At 42.3% G+C, this 25,974-nt stretch overlaps 2 pseudogenes; one reads left to right on the top strand and one right to left on the bottom strand.

Annotated features, from left to right (window-relative positions):
* Positions 1 to 16,734: 16,734 nt before the first annotated feature.
* LOC125554750 lies at positions 16,735 to 19,016 on the bottom strand (annotated as a pseudogene).
* A 6,196-nt stretch (positions 19,017 to 25,212) lies between these two features.
* On the top strand, positions 25,213 to 25,675 carry LOC125553843 (annotated as a pseudogene).
* Positions 25,676 to 25,974: the final 299 nt, after the last annotated feature.

Raw genomic sequence — 25,974 nt, 5'->3', positions numbered from 1 at the left:
TAGCCGTACATTTTAACATACCTATTAGGCATGCTGAGAAGGAAGAAAAGGTGCTGCCCCTTGTTTATCTAGATCACAAAAGCATGGTGGCACATGATTTTATTGTTAAGAATAGGGCAGGAGAGCTTAAATATCAATTGTTCTTTAACAAACATCATCCTGAGACTATTACCCTGCCTGCTCCTTCTTTGTTTGATTTGACTATAGGCACATACCTTGTTCTGTTGACGGCTATTCACGCCTTCCGGAACCCTGCACCAGCCGAGGAGCCAGAATCGGAACCATAATTTGATCCTTCACGGCAGTCTAACTATCAATGGGATCTGGAGATGATTGCCAGCCAGTGGCAATCGGAGCCTTCTTCTTCCTCATCGCAGTACGAACCCAGCTACACCTATGGATATCAGCCAGGCTATCCCTGTCAATAGACCAACTTAGGCCGAAAGCCTAAGCTTGGGGGAGTACGCATTTCTCACCGACATTACATTTATGTTCACACACACGCATTGCTAGAGATCGGTGCTCATACTCTTTCACTGTAATATCCATGCTAGTTTATTTTCTTTTTCCTGCTTTCTTCTTGTGTGTTTGTCAAACCTTAAGAAAAACCAAAAAAATTAATAGTAGTTTATTTTTCTGCTGTAGTAGTAATAATTAAAAAGAAAACCCAAAAATATTTCCCGTTCTTCTTTTGCTTGTTGGGAGCTTTCCCATGTAAATAGTTTTATTTCTTTTCTTTTCTTTGGGGTCAGTAGGAGAAGAGCATAATTAAATTTTTGAAGTGGCTCTTATATGCATTATTGCTGATTTAACCAAGAGCCCATATTGCCTTGTCTTCTCCTGTTTATTGAATACTCGTAGATTCCAGCTTAGTCCAATGCACGTACACTCTTATTATTATTCACACCGTTCAGTCGTGCAAGTGAAAGGAAATTATGATGATATATGATGGACTGACTGAGATGAGAAAAGCTAGTATGAACTCGACCTCTTTTGTTTTTGTAAATATGATGAGTCCCTCGTTCTTGATTCAGCTTATTATGAATAAACATGTTTGCAATGACAATTAGAGATCATAGTTGCTGATGCCATGCATGATTAGCTATGAGTTATAATGATTTACCTTGTGTGCCAACATGCTATTGAGATGATTATCATGTGGTATGATGGGGTGGTATCCTCCTTCGAATGATTTAAGTGACTTGACTTGTCACATGTTCACGCATGTAGTTGAAACAAATCAACGTAGCCTTCACGATATTTATATTCATGGTAGATTATATCCTACTCATGCTTGCATCCAATGTTTATTAATTTTAATGCATGTACATGGCTATTGTCGCTCTCTAGTTGGTCGCTTCCCAGTCTTTTGCTAGCCTTCACTTGTACTAAGCGGGAATACTTCTTGTGCATCCAATCCCTTAAACCCCAAAGTTATTCCAGATGAGTCCACTATACCTTCTTATATGCGGTATCTACCTGCCATTCCAAGTAAATTTGTATGTGCCAAACTCTAAACCTTCAAATAAACATTCTGTTTTGTATGCTCGAATAGCTCATGTATCAACCAAGGCTATCCTTATCTTCCATGTTAGGCGGGTTATTCTCAAGAGGAGTGGACTCCGCTCCTCACTCACGAGAAAATGGCTAGTCACCGGGATGCCCAGTCCCATGCTTTATGCAAACTAAATCAAAATTAATTGCAAACAAAACTCCCCCTAGGACCTTATGTATGTTGGAGGCACTCGTTGTTTCGAGCAAGCCATGGATTGATGTTTGTTGGTGGAGGGGGAGTATAAACTTTACCATTCTGTTTGGGAACCGCCTATAATGTGTGTAGCATGGGAGATATTGCCATCTCTTGGTTGTTATGTTGATAATTAAAGTATACCGCTCAAAATACAATTTATCTCTATTTTAAAACCGAGCTCTGGCACCTCTACAAATCCCTGCTTCCCTCTGCGAAGGGCCTATCCATTTACTTTTATGTTGAGTCATCACCCTCTTATTAAAAAGCACTAGCTGGAGAGCACAGCTGTCATTTGCATTCATCACTATTAATCTATGTTGGGTGTGACTATGATTGGATCTCTTTTACCATGAATTACAATGTCTAGTCAGTCCTTGATTTTAATGGTGCTTTGCATTTATGTTTTGCGGTCTCAGAAAGGGCTAGGGAGATACCATCTTGTTATATCATATTATGATTGTTTTGAGAGAGTGTTGTCATCCGAGATTTATTATTATGACTTGCTAGTTGATTATGCTATTGATATGAGTAATTATGAGACCTGAGAATTATTGCAAATGTGGTTAGTTATGATCTATGCTGAAAACTTGAATGCTGGCTTGACATAGTTACAACAACAAGAGCAAACAGAGTTTGTAAAAGTTTTTCTTTCTTTCTTTCTTTCAGTTTGTCAACTGAATTGCTTGAGGACAAGCAAGGGTTTAAGCTTGGGGGAGTTGATACGTCTTTGTCGTATCTACTTTTCCAAACACTTTTGCCCTTATTTTGGACTCTAACTTGTATGATTTGAATGGAACTAACCCAGACTGACGCTGTTTTCAGCAGAATTGCCATGGTGTTGTTTTATGTGCAGAAAAAAAATATTCTCAGAATGACCTGAAACTCCACGGAACATCTTAGAAAAAATAATAAAAAATCCTCGCCAAGGTTGAAGACCAGGGGGCCCACACCCTGTCCACAAGGGTGGGGGGCGCCCCCCTAGGGCGCGCCTCCCTATGTAACATCCCAAAATTCTAAATTTTGGAATGTTATAATAAATATATAGATTTGATTGATTGCTTGATTGATTGTGTGAAATTGAGTGCAATTCGAAAACTTTTTGAAAGTTAAATGAGAGGGAATAAAAGGACTTTCCCAAACTTTCATTTTGCATTTATGATCTTCGTGAATTTAAATTCTTTTCAAATACAAAACCCTAGAGAGAAGATGACATGACTTCTTCCATTATTTAAATGACAAGGGGTGTTGAAAATATTTGAATTTTATTTGGAAAATATTTCCAATTCAGAAATGTTAAGTAACTCACTGATTTTCACGAGAGGAGATAAAATGACTTCTTCAAATTATGAAATATGAGTTGGGAGTTTCAAGGATCAAATTCAAAGTCCTTTTGGAATTATTTCCAATTTGGAGTTATTTGAGTTTTATTCAAATTATTTTTCTCCAAAAAGAAAATATACGGAAAATAGGGTAACATGATTCCCTACATCAGAAAATTGGAGAGAAATAAATTTGAATTAGTTTTGCTATTTTTTTAAAATGATTTTTATTGGATGTTATTAGACCAGTAGCACTCTTTGAATTATATGAATTTGTGTGGATTTTATTTGACATTATAAAAATGTTCAAGCCGTAGAAAATCTTTTTCTGAAAATTTTGATATATTATATGCCTATATAATATCTTACATTATTTTCTTTTTCTTTCTTTTTCTCTCTGTTTTAAAAAAAGGGTATGTTAAAAAAACTCCCTCCGCCGCCAAACTGGGCCGGCCCAATAGGCCGCGGCCCAGCCCAGCCGCGCTCGTCCCCGAGCTCCGCTCAGAGACCGTCGCCGCCACGACAGCGCCGCCGCCGCCGTGTCCGTCGCGGACACCGCGCCCCGCCGCCTTTGCCCTTGCCCCTCCTCCACGCCACCACGTCCCCTCCCCTCGCCCTTATAAGGCCAACCCCACCGCCCCTCGCCCCCTCTCTCTCCTCCCCTCTCTCGTGCCGCATCTTGAGCCACCGCCGCCACACATCTCGCCGGAGCTGCCTCCACCCCGCTCCGTTCCGTCGCCGTGGACCGCCGCCGACGCCACCATCCTCCTCGCTGCGACGCGCCGCCCCTCCCCGACCTCCCCGTTGCCCTCCCCGACCACCGGAGCCGCCGCCGTCGTCCTCCCCCGACTCCGGCGATCGCCGCGGTAACCGCCTCTGCCGCCGGAAAACGCCATCGCCGGTTTTCAAAGAAAACCACCGAACCGGTAATAAACCTCCCGGTCCGGTTTATTTTATTTGGTTTTCTTCGGTTTTTCATTTAGCCGATTTTTCTTTTTAGTTAGAATTATTTAGTGGTCGTTCGCTAGTTCGGGTCTGGTAGCGAACGATTTTCGTTTGTTACTGTTCTGTAACGACGTTCGTTCTTTAGTTTTTATCTTTTTCTTTTAATTTTCGCCAGGGACATATCTGTGATAGTTTTTCTTACAGATTAGTCCCTCGGTTTCAAACTACCACAACTTTTTGCTCGTTTGTCCAAATCCAACGAAACCAACGCCCACTTCTTCGTTATGATCTCCTCTAGCCAGTAATCCAACTCAAACATGTTTTTAAAAAGTTTAAAATTTGAATTAGATCAGATTTGAATTCAAACTTTGTTTGATCATAACTTGAGTTTCGTAGCTCCGTTTGAGTTGATTCTTTTTGCAAATCAAAGCTCTTGACCTAAACTTTCTGATAAGGCCAATTTCATATAATTTTGGTACTGTTAGAAATTGTTTTATGTTGCAAGAGTTATTTGCTTGGTTTGGAAGTTTTCCGAATCATCTTCTTCGATCTTTCTGACCTTTTGAGTGATTGCTTATGTGTGGTTCCTATTGCTTGCTTGCGATAGATTGACCGGAGTGTGACGAGTAGAGCTATCAAGAGTTTTGAGTGCAAATCATCTTCATCAACATTGCGGGAAAGTTCACACTTTGCTCATATTCCTTTCATACCCAATTTTTATGCATTAGTGTCACCCTCAAACATTGCATGAGTAAGAATGATAACATGTGGGTATTGGGAAGTAGTTGATGAGGTAGGAACCTATTGCCCTGCATTCAAACCTTGGGAATTACTATTACTTTATGCTTATATTGCCATGCTATGCTCGTAGACGTGGATTGGGTTTGAGAGTATTTCATGACAGATGTGAGATTGTTAATTAATGGTTTACTTAAGGTGGCAGCTTTAACACACATCTGGGTGGATTGAGGCACCTGGGTATTCCAGGATTTCCTGTTTTTTTACGGACCGCCACCCAGGCTCAAAGGGATCATGAGATTATTCATACTAGAAACTTACGTGTGTAGCCACAAGCTATTATGGGCTCTAGCATAGTTGATTAAGTCGTGTGAACTCTTACAGTGGTAGACTAGCAGATGTAGGGTTTGTAGGTGGAACGGTCTACCCATCGTAAGGTGCAAACGCTTCTGAAAGACTATGTCTCGGTCATCCGTTTCTCAAACACCGTGTAGTGTGAGAAACCAAACGGAGGCGATCGAGTCTTGTGGGGAGAAGTGCGCAAACCTCTACAGAGTGTATAAACTAATCATGATTAGCCGTGTCCCCGGTTATGGACGTTTTGAGTATCTAGTACTTGGATTATCATGTGAATCTCATCATTTTACTTTAAATTAATTTTGTTGGGTTTAAAAGATGTTATTTAATTGGGATTGAGAATGCTGTCAACCATTCTCAATGTTCCACAACCACCATGATAGTTAAATAAATTATATTCCTTTGCACTAGGGAAAAATTGGCTTTTCGCAAAAACCTTATAACCATAGAGCCTTTCCACCAGCCATATATGCATGTAGTGATAGCGTTTGTTCATCATTTCTCTATGGTGTGAATTTGCCAGTACATTCAATGTACTGACCCTCTGTGGCTGCAACATCTCATGTGGCAGGATTTCTTACAATGAGTAAGTGATACGTTAGGGTTACGATTTCTACACTCAACTTTGCCGTTGGTGTTGATGGGAATCCACAACCTTGTTACTTCCGCTATTTTGGATTGAGGTAATAGTATTTACATTACTTTATACATGTGATTTACCTCTGTTATAAATCCTCGAGTACTATGTGTGTCAGCATACAGATCCAGGGATGACACTTAAACATAGAGACTTGATTCATTCGGGTCGGGTCGCTACACCCTACCTCGTGGGCCCCCTGGATGCCCTCCGACGCCAACTCCAACTCTATATATTTGCTTTTGGAGAGAAAAAAATCACAAAGAAGAAATCATCGCGTTTTACGATACGGAGCCGCCGCCAAGCCCTAAAACCTCTCAGGAGGGCTGATCTGGAGTCCGTTTGGGGCTCCGGAGAGGGGGATTCATCGCCGTCGTCATCATCAACCATCCTCCATCACCAATTTCATGATGCTCATCGCCGTGCGTGACTAATTCCATCGTAGGCTTGCTGGACAATGATGGGTTGGATGAGATTTATCATGTAATCGAGTTAGTTTTGCTAGGTTTGATCCCTAGTATCCACTATGTTCTCAGATTGATGTTGCTATGACTTTGCTATGCTTAATGCTTGTCACTAGAGCCCGAGTGCCATGATTTCAGATCTGAACCTATTATGTTTTCACGAATATATGTGAGTTCTTGATCCTATCTTGCAAGTCTATAGTCACCTACTATGTGTTATGATCCGGCAACCCCGAAGTGACAATAATCGGGACCACTCCCGGTGATGACCATAGTTTGAGGAGTTCATGTATTCACTATGTGCTAATGCTTTGTTCCGGTTCTCTATTAAAAGGAGGCCTTAATATCCCTTAGTTTCCAATAGGACCCCGCTGCAACGGGAGGGTAGGACAAAAGATGTCATGCAAGTTCTTTTCCATAAGCACGTGTGACTATATACGGAATACATGCCTACATTACATTGATGAATTGGAGCTAGTTCTATGTCACCCTATGTTATGACTGTTACATGATGAACCGCATCCGGCATAATTATCCATCACTGATCCGGTGCCTACGAGTTTTCCATACACTGGTTTACGCTTATTTACTTTCCCGCTGCTGCTATTACAATCACTACAAAATACCAAAAACATTATTTTTGCTGTCTTTACTTTTGTTGCCGCTACCACCACTATCATATTACTTTGCTACTAAACACTTTGCTGCAGATACTAAGTTTCCAGGTGTGTTTGAATTGACAACTCAGCCTCTAATACTTGAGAATATTCTTTGGCTCCCCTTGTGTCGAATCAATGGGTTGAATACTCTACCCTCGAAAGCTGTTGTGATCCCCTATACTTGTGGGTTATCAGTACCGCTCACATAAACATAGAGCCTGAGTCATAAACATAGGGCCTGAGTCCACAAGATAGTATTTTCTCGGTGACGATAGTGGCCATTTTCTGGTTCAGTGGTTGTATCCAGAAAGATTCTAGAGTCATTTGCCGTACCCTCCCAACCAACCATCACATATGCGAAACTCATGTGAAAATAAAAATCACACAAACTATTCTGTGTTGGCGAAACTCGTTTTCCACGATAACGTATTTGGTTTGCTGTTGGAACTCGGGCAGAAATGTGTGTCCCGGCTCCAAAGCTATTCTAGAAATGCAAAAAATAGAATAATAGATGAATTAGAAAACTCAACCGTTCTTTGTGATTCGTTACCGCTTGAACTAACTGGCCCAATTCTTGGTACGTACTTATTAGGGGGAGGGCCAACCACCGAATGAACAACGATCTCCTGGTCCCACTTGATTCCTGGGGAATTTAGGGAACCATGCAGATTTGACTCTTTTAAGAGGAAGAAATTCGAAGTGAAATATCTAGAATATGCTTTACACTCCATTTTCACACAGGTATGCCCCCTACCTTTCTGTAGATTGATGCACTAATAAGACTCCAAATCCGTGGTTTGAGCATGCCTTTCTTTTCTAACCTCTCTTAGGAACTTCAAACGGAACAAAGCTAGGATCCTAATCTCTATTCCTTCCTCCTTGGCGTCAGATAACTCCAATAAAGCATGACTGAAGTAGATATAAAATGTGTCGAAGAGCTATAGACTCTTTTTTTATAGAGCTTATCATTGTCATTGATTGACCAGCATGACTTATGGATTGCATTTTATACTGTGCTATTTGAATAGCGAGATTCTTGAAAGAAGGAGGAAATAGACTTTCTTGCTCATGCATCATTCTTGCTAAGGGCATCTAAGGAACTAACCAAAGGTTACGAAAGAGAAGACTTGAAAAGGAGCTTACTTTTCCCGCTAATGCTACTTCCGCTATCTCGTAAGGAGGATACGACTCATAAACCTCCCTTGATATTTGGGTAGGGAGAAAGATAATTAATTAGACTGAGTGAGGAATGTATACAACTACTGCTCAAAAGGCAATAAGAAGCACACACTCCTACTAGACATGGAAGGAGTAAACCTAAAATATGCTTTCTTCCCTTATGTTGAATTGACTTCCTTGTCTCTTTCTAGAAAGTCAGCAGCTGGCCCAAGGTGACCTACTAGGAAATGAAAAAACAATTGGTTCAACCGAGTACTTATAAGCTGAACGGAGTTCTCTCTCATATTGTTATGTTTACCTGGAATGCCATAAGCCTGCTCTCAAGGAACAACTCGAATCACTGCTGATGCGGGACTTGCTTTCGCACGGGGAGTTGAATAAATTACCCTCTCGTGGGTATGGCGATAAATAGCAATAGCAACGGATTGATTATGATTATGATTAAGTAGACTGACTGTTGGATGAGCTCCAAAAGGTGGTGAGCCTGATGAGTCAACCAAAGGGAGTGGGCCCTTTAAAACCCTAGGGCGTAAGCATTTCTGCTTATCCAAAGTAAGAGGTCAAGTCAATCTTGAATGCAATTAGTACCTATTAGTATTAGATACAGAATCCTATCTGCTTTGAGCGCCCCTATCCTCTATTCTCTCTATCTATAGATGGAGAAAGACATGCTCGATATGAATTGGGACAAAGAAGAAAGTCAAAAGCAGGAGGTAGGTCCGTGGTTTCAAGTTGAGTAGTGAGTGGTTCCTTGAGGGGAGTCGGCAGAAACCTTTACTCATTTGATTTCCACCCAAAAGAATGAGGGGTTTTCCTGTGGTAGGCGCCAAGAAAGATACCATGAAATTAGGCACCAGGTACTATCCATCACACTTAGAGTTGGTATTTATTGTTTGATTCGAATCCCTGCTTACCAAACAGTTGTCATAACAGATTTGAATGATGATATCCAATTATGAAATGGCTAGAGGAGGCACAGAGATAAGACAGAACTGATGGTAAGGTAAATCAAAGGTTTTCATTTACCTTATCATCGTCGTAACTTTCTTATCTATTTGTGTATGCTATTAGAAAGGGAAATTCGATACAACTAACGCGCAAAACCTTCTATCTTTCCTATGAAAACAACTTCCGCCTGGATAGAATAGTTACCAACATGAATTCCTGCTTATTGTCCTTCCTACCCATAAGTGAGAGCAAGGTTGAAGTAGAGCATAGAGCTTAGAAGTAGGATCTGTTAATTGGTTCTGCTCAGCAGATGCAAATGAAAGAGGTGTTTTTGGGGTGAGTCCCTGCCAAGCGGCTTTTGATGACAACGTTGTCAACGTACACTTCTACATTACGACCCAACTGAGACCTAAGGATGAGGCTCATGAGGCGCTTAAATGTGCTGCCGGCATTTATCAAACCGAAGGGCATCCGCTTGTAGCAGAAGGAAGGGGCGATAAAACTAGTTTTTTCTTTGTCTTCCTCAGCCATATAGACTTGCTGATACCCAGAGTAGGCGTCAAGGAAGCTCAACATCGCGCACCCTGCGGTGGAGTCGACCAGTTTAGTCCTTGTACTTCGGTGGAACCAAATTCCAGTTTATGGATTGCAAACCTTTTCTGCTTTGGGTCTTAAGTGAATAAAAGGGTGGGTTAAAAAACCATCGCCAACCCCCCTCAAGAAATCTCGCCTGTTGGTTACTGATGGGATGCTAGCTGCCGGTATACAGGAAAAGCATGGTGCAGAGCATGAACAAGATGTGCTAACACATATCCCTTATATTTATTGGTTCTACAGAAGATGTATGATAAAGAGCTGGCATTAAGTCATGCAACGCGCTCAGGCTTTATAAGAGGAAAGACTCTCGCCAGTATAGATTGAACGTACGGTGCTTGCTTACAAGACTGCTACTGAAAAATTCTACCTCTTGAAACTGCTGAATGCCCTATTCCATCTATCTTTCCCTGAAAAAGCGTATACTTTTGTTCTATAAGCAAATAAAGCATACTTCTTTTGCGGATCAAGCAGTCTTCTACCTTGGTGGGTAGCGGAGAATCAAATCAATATCGGAGTATTGCTCTAGCTGCTGCTGAATTAACCTGGATTCAATCGTGACTCTCTGAACTAGGCTGTACTCCGTCTTCCCCTCTGGACCTCAACAATGGAAAAAGTTACCGGTGTGTAATTGAAGATTCGGTGAAAACTAGTCGACCTTTCATCACAAATTGAAGCAGAGGCTGTTAGTTGAAAATCCATTTGCAGATCCTGTTGTTGAGGTAGAACCAACTTCACCAATAGCATAGAATCTATCAGTCGAAGAGATCAGCAGGTACGAGGATAACAAAGACAAAGATAAAGGCTTCGTCAGCAGAGACGAGAGCGGGGCCCTTTTGAAAATCAGAAATAAAAGGGGCGATCAACGAATTGACCAGGTGTAAGCAGAGGGAACTCGAGCAGAGCAATATGTAGCATACTTTTCCGCTCGAGACCCGTGTCTAGACCCTTGTGATCGATAGTCGGACCCATGCTGACGGCACCGAAATCCTGCCCCTCCCGCGGAACAATACCACCAATAGATAGCCCATCCCTTCTTGGACAACCCTGAAAGTATCTTCTTGTATGGACTGAAACAAGACAAACTACTCGCGGGACCCACTTAAGATCTCTTTCTTTAGTTTTCTGCTTTATTCCTTTATTAGAAAAAAGTAGCTTCCCTTATTAGTAGCGCTAGTATCTTTTCATAATGATGACTTTTTTCAGAGCTTCCTAGATTTTGAGAAGCTGAGGCATTGCCCGCTGGGGGGAAATTTGATCAAAACTAATAACAACTAGTCACGATTAGGGACAAAGCTCAGCTAGTATACGTAATGTGTTCAAGGCACATTTCGTCCAACAACTAGACTAAAGAAAATAAGGGCTGAAGGATTTACTTAAACGTTGTTGCATGAGTGGCTTCTAAATGAGTAGTTGATGATTCACTTTCTGATTATTACCCGCTAGCTATTGAAGCGAAAGTGTGACGTCGTCCCACTACGGAATGGGTGCCACCTAACTATGATTCGGTGAAGGTTCCACCTTCCTTCCACAGATATAGTTATAGTAGTTCCACTCTATGTGGATCGCGCCCATGCTTGCTCAGCTCCAGGATCAGGCTCCTAAACCTATTTTCAATAAATAAGTCATCTGGTCTATGTTGTTGGAGTTCTGCATGACGCCTTAATCCCACCTCTGTGTCTAAGGAATAGCCTTTTCTTCTTTTCTTTATTGTTCATGGGAACATGTAAGATTAGCAATGGAAATTTAGCTACGGCCGTCCCTTCCTCAAGCAAACAACGCGAGACTTAGTTAACGAAACAGGAACTCCATCCCTTGACACTAATTTCTGATACATAAGTGGAATCAAAAAAATGCGGGAAAAATGCACATTCAATATTGAGAAAATATTGTGTAACTGACCTTGCCTCAAGGTCTTGAGAAACCAGAAACTAGTGTTCGATGGCCCAACAAATCCTATTGGTTTTCGGAGGGGATGTCATTTTTACAAGCTTTCGCATGCTAAGCCTGACTATGGATTTTATATAGTTATGGAATAACCTTCTTATCCGCGAGTTCTTCGGCCAAATACTCCTTATATCGCTTGTTGGGCCCTTGATTCCGAAGTACCAGTACCAAAGGCAGACTTGAATGCATTAGGTTGGGAAGCGGCCTAGAAGGTGCTTAAAGATAGGTGACAGTTGTGAAAGTTTAGTCGACTTGTCGGCAGCCACTGACCTTTCTTTCATCAAAATAGGAATGAAAGCTGGCATGTAGATAAGGATATCTCTTTTCTTCTCTTCTACTCGGCTACGGACCTTCTCAAAGGAGAAGCAATAAATACAAAAGTTCTAGGTTTAGATTTGAGTGAGATCCCAGATCGGTAGCTTCAGATATCCCCTTAGACTGGAATAAGAATTTCGATAGATTTCTTTGCTTTAAAGCATAGTTGCAGGTAGGTTATGCTCCTTTGCTTCATCCCTATAGTCTAAGGATTGCCAATCAAACAGTAGCAGTAGACTAGCCATATTCATCTTCTACAGTCTCCTGTTTCCCCCTATTTAAAATGGTAAGCCTGCACAGCAGAAAAAAAGGCGCGATAATCGTACTCGATCCCTTAATCCCCCAATAGGGCTTACTTACCCGAGTCAATTCTTTCCTTCCTGTGCGAAAGCAAGGCCTCTTTCTCAACTTTACTTGAATGCCATTTACTGAGCTATCTTCTTTTTTCATCTTCTGGTGAAAGCACATTTTATTATTTTACGGAAGCAAGACGAAAGGTCATTTCGCCAATTTGGGGAATAACAGTTAAAGCAATCGATCGGAGAAGCCCCCCTAGTATTGAGAATGAAAAAGTGGATTTATTCCCCAGGCATGTGTGTGTGCTTTCCACGGGCCTGATCTCGATTTCTTCTTAAGCTGTTATGTCCTCCGAAGTGAAGTGGATTGGTCGGAAGCCAGACTCCAACAGCATCGATACTCAAATAACCGGCTCTGATACATGGCTTAGAACCTTCAATCTTTAGCCATTATTACCAGTTCAGGTGGTTAGGTACCAAAAGTTATAAATAGGCCCAATTTCTCCTTTTATACTAGATTTCCTTAACAAGGGTATCCAATTCTTGAAACAAGTCACGCTCCCTTCTCTTTCCACTTTCACTTTCATGCCCAGTTCTTTTTCGACTTGGCAATCGTAACAATTTATGTAAAGCCTCCTGATCCGGAGAAACATGCTCAATACATTCTAGTGAACTACGAAGAGAAGCTAGAACGGTGGAAGCCTGAATCTAGTGAGTTCCCATTCTTAATAAACTTGGGAATAGTAGCTCCTATGGTTTCTAGAGCGAGTGAATGAAATGCTATCTTCTTATGAGCGGGGATAGAGAGCTATGTCACAATCAATAAGTGAGATGCGGTGGGCGAGGAATCTTCTGTCACAATAGATGTCTTCTTTTCGAATTTAAGTGGGACTAGCTTCTTCCTCAATTGATATTACTGACGATCTAGCAATTCCATCCTTTAGAAGAAGATAAGTAAACCATTTCTTGAATTGCATGATTGAGTGATGAATGCGTACAATAACAAGCCTACTTTGTTTATAGAAAAGATCGTATAACCCCCGATCCCTACCTGTTGTAGAGAATCTACTGTCTAAACTCTTCTGTGCCATTTGCCGCCTAATACACTATTTCTGTATAATGTTGTTTGCTGGTGCATATCTCTTGATTGACTATTTATTGGTTATTAAGCATTAGTGAGCTGACCTATGTACAAGTTCTGAGTCAACCCCCAGATCTGTATCTCCTTGCCTTGTAATCTCTCATTCATCTATTTATGTGCATGCTTTAGCGAAGTCTCCAGCCACATAAATATTAGTTAATGCTGATGCTTAAATCAATAACTAAAACTAAAGTGCCGATCATCCCATGCTACCACAGGATTTTTCAACAACATGACATATTGAGAAAAATCTATGTTAGAGCTGCCATTTCTTTACAGTTACATTAGTGTGGATTGTTCTTCTGATTCTATAGGCCTGGCACCCTAGCTTCGATAGATTTACTTGATTTTGCAAGCTATGACACAGGAATGTGATATGGGTCATATCCAGCACCTTCCTTGATTCTGTGGGAAATCCATCCAAAAAAGCATTAGTTGGATCGGCGTAAAGAACAAGACGAACGTGGTATTATCTCTATTAGGACGGTTATGAGGCTCTGCTCTTTTTTTTTCTTTATTCAATATCTATTCTTTGTTTCCTATATTCCGCTAATTGTTATCTTGAATGTATCTTTATGCTTAATAGACAACTGGTGATGCTAGAGCTGTCAAGAAGGCATTGTTTTCAGTATCAACCATCATCTACAAATGCCCATCAAAAGAGACCATTTCTCTTAAAACTTTTGTCCCTCCAAGCATTGTACATCCATCAGAGCTTCCTGTCTATCCTACTAGTAACTTCTACTCAGTGTCAGATGCAGCTATACCTTATGGAATGGACATCCAAATCTAGCTATCTTAGCAAAGGAAGTGGCATTCAAATCTACATGTTTTCTTCTTTAGCCTTTTTGCCCAGCGTTGTCATTATTGACACATTTTTGCGATCCCTGTTTTTGAGATGCTCAATGACTACCACCAGAAAGGGAATGTGACCACCATTCTTATTTGAGAAAAGTGTCTCCACTATAGCACTAACGATCCTAGACAGCAGAGAAAGCTTGATTGGAGCTAAGAACTATTTCTAAAGGATCCCTTCTACTCTTGTGTGGAAAGATATTTCTTCGTTCAGTCTAGTCTGATTTAAAACGTGTTGTCTACTATTATAGGGACTGTCGTTAGGGTCACTCCTTCTTATGCCGGGAGATGGCAGTTATCTACATTTAGAAATAATAAAGAATATGGGTGTGATTGTCATCACAATGGAGTGATCGAGTAATCAGCCCTGTAGGTTCCTCTCTATTTAGATAGACCCCATCAACATGGCCATTCCCTTCTCTTGGTAGCAAAAACCCATTAGAGGTTTGATTCTCAAAAGAAAACAGACCAGAAACTCGAAACTATTCCTACTCGCCAGGTGGCTTTATCAATTTGAGTTTAAAAATAGGGAAAAAAGGGTGTCAAAAGTAGAAGTATCATATCTTCTTAAGGAGCCCAACTCTAGCTAGAGAATAAGAGGATTAGGTTTTGGCAGGATGCGAGGTGCCAACTTATTAAGCACGAGAGTCGTAAGATCCCGGTTATAGAAAAAGAGTAGGCCAATCCCAATCTTAGGCTGCAACAAACAAGGAAATTCCTATCATCAAATCGGCCTGATCCCCAAAAGGAAATCGCAATACAAAATCCCTATATACGATATACGATAGATTCCAGGCACCTTGCTACATGACACTTGTCTCGCATTGCATTACTGACTGCTTCTTCTTCTAATTTCTTTGCTTTGATGATGCCCTTGTCCCAAAGAGAGTTCTTCAGCTGAAGAGTACTTTGGCACCCTAGAACACATCTCCCTCTGGATGAAGCCAACAGGTCTCAGACAAGAGTAGTATATGTGGCTTCATCGAAAACTATCAGCCAAAATCCAAATAAAATGCATCATAGACCCAGCATCATCCTTCACTGGGAACTACAAAAGCAACATCCAACTTCAACCTGGCGGCCCCTGCACAAAAAACCTCCGATATATCAGAAAAGAAAACCTTTTTTTACAATATGAGAATTTGGCCCAATAGTCTCTCCAATTTTAAGTGATCAAGCCACCACTGGTACCAGTAGGGAACAGGTACTACCACCTCCTCCAGCTCTAGCTGAGCTCTCCAGTTCTTCTCCATCAAATAATCTGTGCAATCCAAGCCTTCTGGGACATCATCCACCCGCAACTGCTTTCTCTCTTGTAGCTCTTTCATAGCAATGGCCTTTATGTTTGGAGGCTAACCCAGGCATCCATCACTCTCCTCCCAAAGAAAAAAGATGCCAACACCGTCGAGGATTTCAGGCCAATCAGTATCATCTCGAGATTCATGAAAATCGTTTCAAAGAAGAGGAACAAACATTGTCTTTAACAACACTCATCCACTTATTGACATTGACACGTATCAATCGGCATTTATCATGGGTCGCTAACTCATAGAAACTTTCTTGGTTCTGACAGAACCACTTATCTTTCGCCACAAACATAAGATCCCTATGGTCCTACTCAAGGTAGACTATCGCAAGTCATTTGACCGAGAAAGAGAAGAGTTGTGTCTTAAAGTAAGGACAAGGATGTGGAAATCCACACACACTTGTCTTTCAGGCCCAGCCCACCAGGGAATTCCAAATCGTTAGCGGTGGGTCTTTCTTCTTCTGGGTGAGATGTGGAGCTACTTTTTCTTTCTTTCATTCCATCTATCTCTGTATGCTTGGGTGAATGCCATAAGCGGATTTATATGCCCTGGATCCCAGGGTTAGGGTATTCCCTATGTTGAGTCTACTCAGATCAGAACAAAACTTTTGGATTCTCTTTCGCCTATCGGCCAGCTTTGAACAACCTTCACATTTCCTGCTGAGATCCCAAGTCTCCAAGTGGGCCCTCTTGGCCACCTAAGACCTTGGCTTTTTAGAGAATCCCGCTCCTGTGTCGTAAGACTTGTAGCTCGGCAATCTACCGAGTAGGTTTGTTTATCCTTCCTTTTTTGAGTGTCTTCTTGGATAGTTATAGTGGCCCATAGGCGCAAGATGTTCCTTGTGGAGGGCGGCGGTCCCCTGGACATAGCATAGTCCTTTCAGGCAGTGGCCGTTTAGTCCATGGTCCTTTGGATGGTCGGTGCAAGGCCAGAAATTGGAACACATTGATTCCGCTCGTCCCTGTCCTTCGCTTCAGGGCCTCCCTCGGTGTGGTCAGTACTCCATACTGTCGGGCAGCAAAGCTTACACTTGTTCACTTATTATGACGGTTCACCAGGGCCTCTTTCCTCCTCCCTTTTCTGCTCACTTGTAGGGGTCCAGACCCCCACAAAGGGGGAGGGAGTCGACTGGACATCTCAACCATTGGCGGGAATTTCACCCACATCCGATCCCCAATTCTTGTTCACCCTAGATGATCGTGTTGGGTAAATTGTGACCTCATACGATCGTATCGGGTGAGCAATAGCCGCTTCATCATAGTACTGACTTATGGGCTAACAGGTCACACTTTGGCCAAGTATCCTACAAAGAGACTCCCGAGAGCCAAAAGTATTAAAGGAATGGCCATAGGAATGGGTGCATCATCCAACATGAATTAGTTGGTACTAGAAATGTTAGAAATAGTAAACGAAAGGAGTAATAAGAAGTGAAAAGGACAGAGACACTTCCCAACCAGAAAGCAAAGTTCCCACTTGTGGTATACTTTGTGTAAGCGAGCTCTAAGATCACATCTTTAGAATAAAATCCTGTTAGAAAAGGAAATCCAATAAGAGATAAGCTGCCCATGAGCATCATGGCATAGGTCAAAGGAAAGGAGGAGGCAAGCCCCCCCATCTTCCGCATATCTTGCTCATCCGACATGGCATGAATCACCGAACCCGCACTCAGGAAGAGTAATGCTTTGAAAAACGCGTGATTCATTAAGTGAAAGACGCTAACCGAATAGTTAGAGATGCCGCAAGCAAAGATCATATAGCCTAATTGACTGCAAGTTGAATAAGCTATGACCCTCTTTAGATCGTTCTGTAATATTCCAGTGGTTGCCGCAAGGAATGACGTCATAGCTCCTGCAAAACTAATAACAATAAAAGCCATAGGTGAGTATTCAAATAAAGGGGAGCACCTTGCTATCATGAAAACGCCAGCAGTTACCATAGTAGCTGCATGAATCAAAGCAGATACTGGAGTGGGGCCCTCCATTGCATCGGGTAACCAAGTATGCAATCCTATCTGTGCAGATTTCCCAACAGCACCAATAAAAAGTAAAATACAAATCAGAGTTATAGCATTCAATATCATATTGCAAAAAATCCATTCATTTATTGGAGCACTAGCACAAGCAAAAATGGTTAAAAAGTCTACTATTTGAAAGAGAGTAAAACAACCAAAAATCCCAAGAGCTACTCCAAAATCACCTACTCGATTGACAAGCATAGCTTTTATAGTAGCTTTATCCGCCTCAAGTCATGTAAACTGGAAATGAATTAATAAATATGAAGCAAGACCTACTCCCTCCCATCCCAGGAATAATTGAAGAAAGTTATCTCCAGTCACCAACGTTGGCATAAAAAAAGTAAAAATGGATAAATAACACATAAATCGAGGGCTATGCGGATCCTCAGACATATATGAAATGGAATAAAGATGGACCAAGCTACTTATGAATGTAACCACAATTAACATCACTATGGTCAGGCTATCGAACACAGAGTCAAAAGTGAATTACGAGTCAGGCCAATCTGCGAATCGAGCGAGCTCCCCTTGCAGTGATGTGGTGGTGAACCTCTCATTCGTCTTCAGTGCTCTCCGAACCGTGCGGGATGGTTTCCCATCACACGGCTCACCAACTTGATCTTCTACGGGAACCTTATGTCAGAACAGGCCTGGCAAAAGAAGTACGGTCTCGCTTTCCTTTGCCACTGAAGTGTACGGTATCTGCCGTGCTTAGGCCCCTTCTTCCCTTCCCTAATCCAAAAATGAGTCTGTCGCCTGCCTGGCACTATATGGGTATAGGTATGTCGTGCAGGCCAGCCTCCCTTGGATTTCAGGTGATTAACTACCGAAGCGAAGAAAAGGCTGGATCAAGAAAAGGGGGGTACTACAAGCCCTCTGCCCCACGCATCTAACCAGCTCGCGTGGTTCACCGGTTCCACCGACGTCACCCTTAGATAGAGTTATTCAGTCGATACAGAGATGCGCTTAAAGTGGGGGTGTGCTATCCCTATTGGGCCGGGCCCTTCCCCATAAGGCCCCACCGTCGGGGCATAAGCGCCCTCTTGCTACCCATATGCAAGGCGCCGTCTTAGCCTTGCCTTCCCAGGATCGCTCCCACACCTGTCACGTTCGTGATCGGCCTCCTCAACTGTGTATCGATCGAAACACAGGGCGGCAGAGCCCCCAACCGACGGGAGTAGTTACGTCCAGTATGTCCCCCTCGATTCCCGACATGCTATGATACCCCAGGGTGGGTAGGAGCGGGTCGAGTCTGTATCACCGTGGAACAACTGCAGCGTCCGGATCTGATCTATCTACTTGGCAATTCATCCGTTGACTTCACGGGCGCCAAAGAAGCCCCAAGAAGCATCAAACATTTCCGATGAGATCCATGGAGCTATTCTGAGATAGCAAGCACTAGCTCCTAGTGCGACTTCATAAAAAGCAAGAAAAGATAAGATCGAAGAAAATGAAACGCACGTGGTGGTCATTATAGCGGTTCCTTCAGATCCTAGAAAACGTCCGAAAAAACCGGCTACGGAACTACCGAGCAAAGGCAAAAACACAATAAGTAGATACATAAGATCGAGTCTCTTAAAAAAATCAGAAAATGTTCAAGCGGCCTGTCATTGAGACAAAAACGTGTTAAGCATATAAGCACTTTCGACTTGATTTGCAGTGGTCAGTTACGCAAGACGGGAAGAGAGTTTCTTCTTCAGAGTCCTTTTATCCTAATATTAAGGATAATGCGTGGGCCTTTACTAAAAGAAGATGGTTGATCCCCTTGCCGACTCATTCCATCCTCCCCCCGGTGGGTCGTCCTCTTATTCACTCTCGCGAGCAAAGAAGAAGAGTGACAACATTCAAGCCAGCAATGGACTGAGGTATGAGACGATAAAGGTAAAGAGAAGGGGCCGTCGTTGGTGCATAACTGATCTTTCCTATCTAAGATCTTTCTCGGTGCATAAGCGAGGCTTCGCGGTCGAAGTACCACATAAGCAATAAAGCCAATAGACCTTGAATAGCCTGTACGAAATAACTTGTGAAGAGGATTTACTGGAGTCTAAAAATCTTGTACGCAAGTTGGCACAGCGCTTTCAATCAATCTCACTCATCTGGTCTGCCCGGTCAAATCAGCGATCATGCCCCCCTTATTCTAGCGAAGGAACAACTTCATCAGATTCATTCCCTTGCTAATCTGCCTTCAAGCCTTGTTCCTTCTTCCGCTTCATCTATCGTAAAATTCTATATGCCACAAATAGAAGTAGAAAGAAATCCTAGCAGTCATTGAGATTGAATCAAGAGGAAATCACAATCCAATTACCGTGAGAGCGAATTAACAGAGTCAGTTCAACTAAATGGTCAAAATCAGAATAAAGGAAGGTAACGAAATACTTCATTAACAAGGCCCGTTTAATTAACAATTTTAGCTTTCTTTGCTCACCAGCTTTTTTCTGCGCCCCTTCACTCACTTCTGAATGACTCCTTTAGCACTCTCTTTTGGTTGGTTACTTCATTGAAATAGAAAGTACATCTCTAACTCCCGGCTAACGCGAATCATTCAAAAACTACTACTTATTGGGTTGGGCAACCGACACATGAAATCGATGCCGGGCTACACTTCCTTCAATTAATTGTTTAGGTTTACTTTGGCAGAGCATTCAATCCAGGTGTGGGAATCATTCCGACTTCATGTATCTGCCCTGCCCTAGCCTCTTGGGAATGTAGGTGTCCGAGAATGGAAGCTCGGCAATAGAGCAGACCAGAAGAAGTATGTACCTCATGAAGCAAGGACAAGCCAGAGCTCTTAGTATGCCCACTTTTGCAAGATGAATCCGTTCACTTCGTGCTTCTCTATCGCATTGGACCTAGAAAGAGTGCAAACAGGAAGCATAGATCCTTGAGAAATAGAGGAGCTATGAGTGATGTCCACAACCTCTAATGTTCCAAAAGATATAATCCGTCACTCGCTCCAGAGACCTCAGTACCGTGCTAACTCCAAGAATTTCCTTCTTTTCTACATAAAGCATCAGCTGCTGGATAGAAATCAAAAGCATTTATTTATAGCTGACAGTTAGCTTTCGCTTGATTTCTTTCTTATAAAGTTACATTTTGTTGATTGTAGATTGGGTCGGTGTAAATAAAGGGTGAGCTCCAAACTATAGTGGGAAAGGCCGAGTATACGCCAACCATACTTTGGAGTGAGAAGGAGATCCTAACTAACAAAATAAGGTATCTGATACTATGCTGAAAAGTCCCATTTGGTCACTTTTCAAAAGAAGGATGCGCCGCTATTTTATCATCATCTAGCACTGCTTGACTTGCTTTCACAGCTTTTAGCATGAACGTGGCACTAAAGCCTCCATGTCAACTAAAGAAAATAGTTCAAGACAGTAGAGCACAGAGGGAATTACCAACATGGGTTCAGCACTTCGTTTAGTGAATGCGGAGATAAAAGCAGCTGCTATTGATGTGCAATTGGACCACTCGCATCGCTCCTTGACACGAAGGCTATAAGAATCAAAGGAAATACTGGGCATAGATGACTTTGGAGTTCAAACCTAGCAAAGTCCTTACTTACTCGGCTCCAGGCCAAAGCGATGAAAAGACCCTTTATTTAATATGGTCACGCCCATGAGAGAAAGTCTATGTAACGCCCCGGACACACCCGTCGGTGGTCGTTACTCCTGGCGGGATCTAGACTGGCCCCACAGATCAATACTAGTCTTTTCTGCACATTTTGTCCTCACTCATGCGCACCCGGGAGCAACTTCCCGATAGGTCACCAATACTGACACTACTCCAAGATGAGTACACTTAACTTTGGAGTTCTATCCGAATGGGCTCCCGGAAAAGAAGAAATTCCTTATTGATATAAGTAGTCTATCATCCCTAATAAGCCAGGCTATCACATACACTCCCACTCAGAGGAATCGACGTCCTCGTCGGGCCACAGGAACGTTCCCTCTTGGCACAAATGTCTGTGCTTCCAGTCGTGTACATGTTCCATGCCGGGTGCCATGACGGGTCACAAACGTCATGAAAAACATGACCACGCACCTGTCCGCAACCATCTGTGTAACCGCGAGGGTCAGCTCTGATACCAACTTGTAACGCCCCGGACACACCTGCCGGTGGTCGTTACTCCTAGCGGGATCTAGACTGGCCCCAGAGATCAATACTAGTCTTTTCTTCACACTTTGTCCTCACTCATGTGCACCCGGGAGCAACTTCCCGGTCGGTCACCCATCCTGACACTACTCCAAGCTAAGCACGCTTAACTTTGGAGTTCTATCCGAATGGGCTCCCGGAAAAAAAGGAATTCCTTATTGATATGAGTAGTCTATCATCCCTAATAAGCCAGGCTATCACAATATAGCCCTATCAACACCTTCTGATCCTAGTTGGCTCGAGTAAGGCAGGCTACTTCTAAGCAATGTAGAGAACATTGAACCTCATTGAAAAGAAATAACTTCCGACCAACATAAAGATCTAGCAACCGTTTGCCTGACCTCGGCTCTGACGCATTCCTCCTAGCCTAGATTTTCACTACATTCTTTGGGATCAATGCCTACTTCTTGAACTTGAAATACCTGTATCCCTTCTTCGATAAGTGGAATGTTTCGCTTGAGCGTCTTCTTTGGCGAAACACTTGTTATTTATGCTATGTATTTGTGGCCTAGCCCTCTATAAGGCACACGTTTTTCATACGTGAGGCTATAGAAGGAAAGCAACAATCCTGGAGGAGGAAATAGTTCACTTGTTGGGCACCTGGGCTCCCTATTCGTAAATTCACTTACGTGACGAGCAATTAACAAGGCGCGCTGCGTTTGAATGACAAGTTATTTGAATAATATTGCTTCTGTGTCGCAAGTCTCAGTCTTCCAAAATAGGAGACGACTATGGACAGAGATACCAGGTAAATGGAGTGCCAGTGATTGCCTTGGTTGATAGTGGCAGCACGCACTGTTTTGTAGACCCCAAAGATTGTGAAGCGGGCGGTTATGACTCAACTCCGTATAAACCTATGGAAATCATAGTAGAAAATGGCGCTAAGATGTATTGTGAGCACAAATGTGATGGCATGCTATGGGTAATGCAAGGGAAGGAGTTTTAGTTTGACATGAAAGTCATGGAGGTAGGTTCGTATGAGGGGGAGATTCGATTTTGTTGCTATAAGAAGGAAGGGCCAATTATTTTCTCAACCAGTGCACCATCCATAAAATTGGTCAAGGAAGGCAAGAAAGTAGTTTGAAAGGGAATTCAGGATCAGACAAGGAGGTCAGTAGAAAGAGGAAGGGTGCAGTTACAACAAGGAGAGATTTGTATGCTCGTGCAAGCTTTTCCAGTGAATGCCACCAGCAAAGAAACCAGAATACCTAACAGTATGAATAAGTTACTTACCCAAGACTCTTACATTTTCAATGAGCCAAAAGAGTTACCACCAAACCCATGATCATGTAATACCTCTTCTGGAGGGAGCTGAGACGATTAATCTCAGGCCGTATAGATACTCGCACGATCAAAAGGCAACCATTGAAAAGTTGGTTGATGAAATGTTAGCAGCTGCTGTGATTAGGCCAAGCTCAAGCCCTTTGCCCTTTTCAAGTCCTTTACCTGTAGGTAGGATGTGTGGGAGTTGGCGATTGTGTATAGACTACAGGAAACTAAATAGCCTTACCATTAATAAATCCCATTCCTTTCGTGGATGAACTCTTGGAAGAGGGCAGTCCCAAATGAAAAAAAGCCATTTATCGATCCCAAGAATCAAGTGAATTAGTTTTATTGCTTTTCTTCCTTTAGCTTCTGTTTATTGCAAGCACATATTTTATAGTATTACTTGAGTTGCTGGAGTAAAAGGGAGTTAGAGGTAAGCCCTAGCTAGCCTCCCCCCTCTTCCCTATACACGAAACCCGCAGGTACTTTCAGGCGTATGATAGAAAATCTGATACTGCTTTTTAATGGGTATTTCCTACTTACTATTAAAAGAAAAGCTGTTATTTCTTCATATCCCCTTTTTCCTCTAATTCGAGCAAGTAAAGGCGCACCTTCCTCAACTTTGCTTTATAGTTTGATATAATATAGAATTGGATTTTGCTTTCCTTTAAGGAGCTCTAGCTATCTTGCTGATCCACTAGTTCATACTATTAATGAAAGCTCTTTCACCCTGCCCACGGGTAATGCCTTACTGAGCCTACTCAAGCAATCTCCCATTAGCCGCTCTTTACTTTATAGTAAAGCGATTGTAAACTCCTTATTTAGGCTAGCTACTTTGCTGATTAACAAGATTATCGCATTGGAGTTGTGACAGTTATGTAAACTACTTCTCTAGCTAGTAATGAATCTGAGGTCAAAGCCAATGAGTACGCCGGATGTTGCATTTTCACAGTGAGGGAAGGATGGCTTGACAGGCTTCGTTCTGGATGTTGTAATCTCTTCTCATGGTCTTTGTTCGCTTTATTATCCCATTGTGAGAATGGCTAGGACTGTGGATCCACACGCCCCCCTCTAGTCAGTACTTTCCGAGTAGCGCAAGGCTTCTTCGTTGGCAAATAAACGAATTAATGAACTAATTTCCTTATATGACGTGAACTTGAACTAGCATTGATCAAGTCCATGAGCTCGTAAGGAGTTCTTCACGCGAGAAAGTCCACGGCTTGGCTGAATTCAATAAAAAAGAAAGTATCCAATCGACTTTAGGAGTGCCATATGTTTCTATCTAAAACGGTAAAGCGAGGCTCGCTATAAGGGTCATAGCTAGTTCAGGATTGGTAGGAATGTAATACGAATGATTGTAATATGAAAACCCCCAGGGGAGCTAGCCTTTGTGTTAAGATTAAAAATAAGAGCCCTCTTTTCATACGACTCGGTGATTCCATTGCTCTATCCGGCCACAAGATTCGATCGCGTACAGCACGAGCACGAGATGGGTTGGGGACTTAGAAATGAGCTACGCTCCAAGAATTGACCCCTGAACTACCTTTGCCCGCCTTTTCTATTAGAATCCATTCCCCCTCTTTTATATATTTAGAATGCTTTTATGGCTAGTGGAATGAGGCTGGAACCCATCAATATCACTAAACCGGGAGAGTTGCTTGTGTTGGGTTCAAAGTTTCGCTCTAGCAAGGCAAGATATAATAGAATATAATCTAATCTAATATGCATCTAGCTTTAGCTGAATATCGCGAGTGTTCAGCGAAGTATGCTAGCCATTGGCCTTACGTTCATGATACTCCTTTCTGTCTTTGCGATGTTTGGTTATAAGAGAATGTTGCTCATCAGAAAACGTGTATAGCAGCCTTCGTCGATGGGACAAACGCTCCAGTGTATGCGTTACAAGGCAACTAGCATTTTGTCATGGAAGTTCGTGAAACAATGTCATGTTGCGACTCTACATGTTAGAAGGAGCTAAATCAATAGGTGCGGGTGCTGCTACAATCGCTTTGGCCGGGGCTTAGCAGAAAGGTGTGATTCGTGATCTCGATCATTTAAATGATCCTATCCTTAAGATTGGTTTTGGAAGATATGTCAAACATTCGAGAATGGCACTGTTGATCTAGTTAGGTTTCTAATTGTTGAGTGTGAAGTTCTGTTCTAAAAATATTCGTTTCGTTGGAAAAACCAACGCCAACGTCAAGACCAGTCTCCTTTCCTTTCTCTTTTCGGGAGCAGAGCTGAAAAAGATGGACAGTAAAGATCGCGTAATATCAATTTATCGGCCTCGTCATCGAAAGTGGCTTCCAATTGCTTGGAAATTCTCAGCTATATGGGGGACTTTGATGGTGAGCAAAAAGAATTGATCTAGAAATTGGTAAACTTTCGGATGATTGATGGTAAAAGAACGAGAGTTTGTGCTATTGTTCATAAAACTTTTCACCGCCTAGCTCGAACTGAACGCGATGTAATAAAAAGTTATGGTTGACGCCGTATATAATATAAAGCCAATATGCGAAGTGGTCAAAGTAGGAGTCGCAGGTACTATTTATAATGTTCCTGGGATTGTAACCAGGGATCGTCAACAAACCTTAGCTATTCGTTGGATCCTTGGAGCATCTTTCAAATGACGTATAAGCTACAGGATAAGCTTAGAGAAATGTTCATTTGCTGAGATACTGGATGCTTACCGAAAGAGGGGAATTTCACGTAAGAGAAGGGAGAATCTTCATGGACTGGCTTCCACCAATCGGAGTTTCGCGCATTTCAGATGGTGGTAAAGTGATACCACATAAGGAGCTCTTCCGCATTCAGTCATACTCAACAAAATTAAGAAATGTTTGACCCGGATCCTTTTTTCATCTTCATATAGAAAGAAAATCGGCCTTCCTCATACTCCCTCCTTCATTCATAGAGTTGGAGGAATCCACAAGAGGCCTTCCCGTTCATAATTGCATAAAAGAACCATTCTTTTTATGAAAACTCTTGTTCGAACCTCACCTCGGGTCGAATGAATACAAAAGGGGGATCAATCAAATCAATAAGCCATGAATGAAGTAGTAGTGGGCCTTTCGCCTTATTTCGTTTGACTCGT

This window comes from Triticum urartu, chromosome 4, assembly GCF_003073215.2.
Source record: "Triticum urartu cultivar G1812 chromosome 4, Tu2.1, whole genome shotgun sequence".
Lineage (NCBI taxonomy): Eukaryota > Viridiplantae > Streptophyta > Magnoliopsida > Poales > Poaceae > Triticum > Triticum urartu.
Note: the sequence above shows the minus strand (reverse complement) of the source record. Positions and strands in the feature narration are given on the sequence as shown.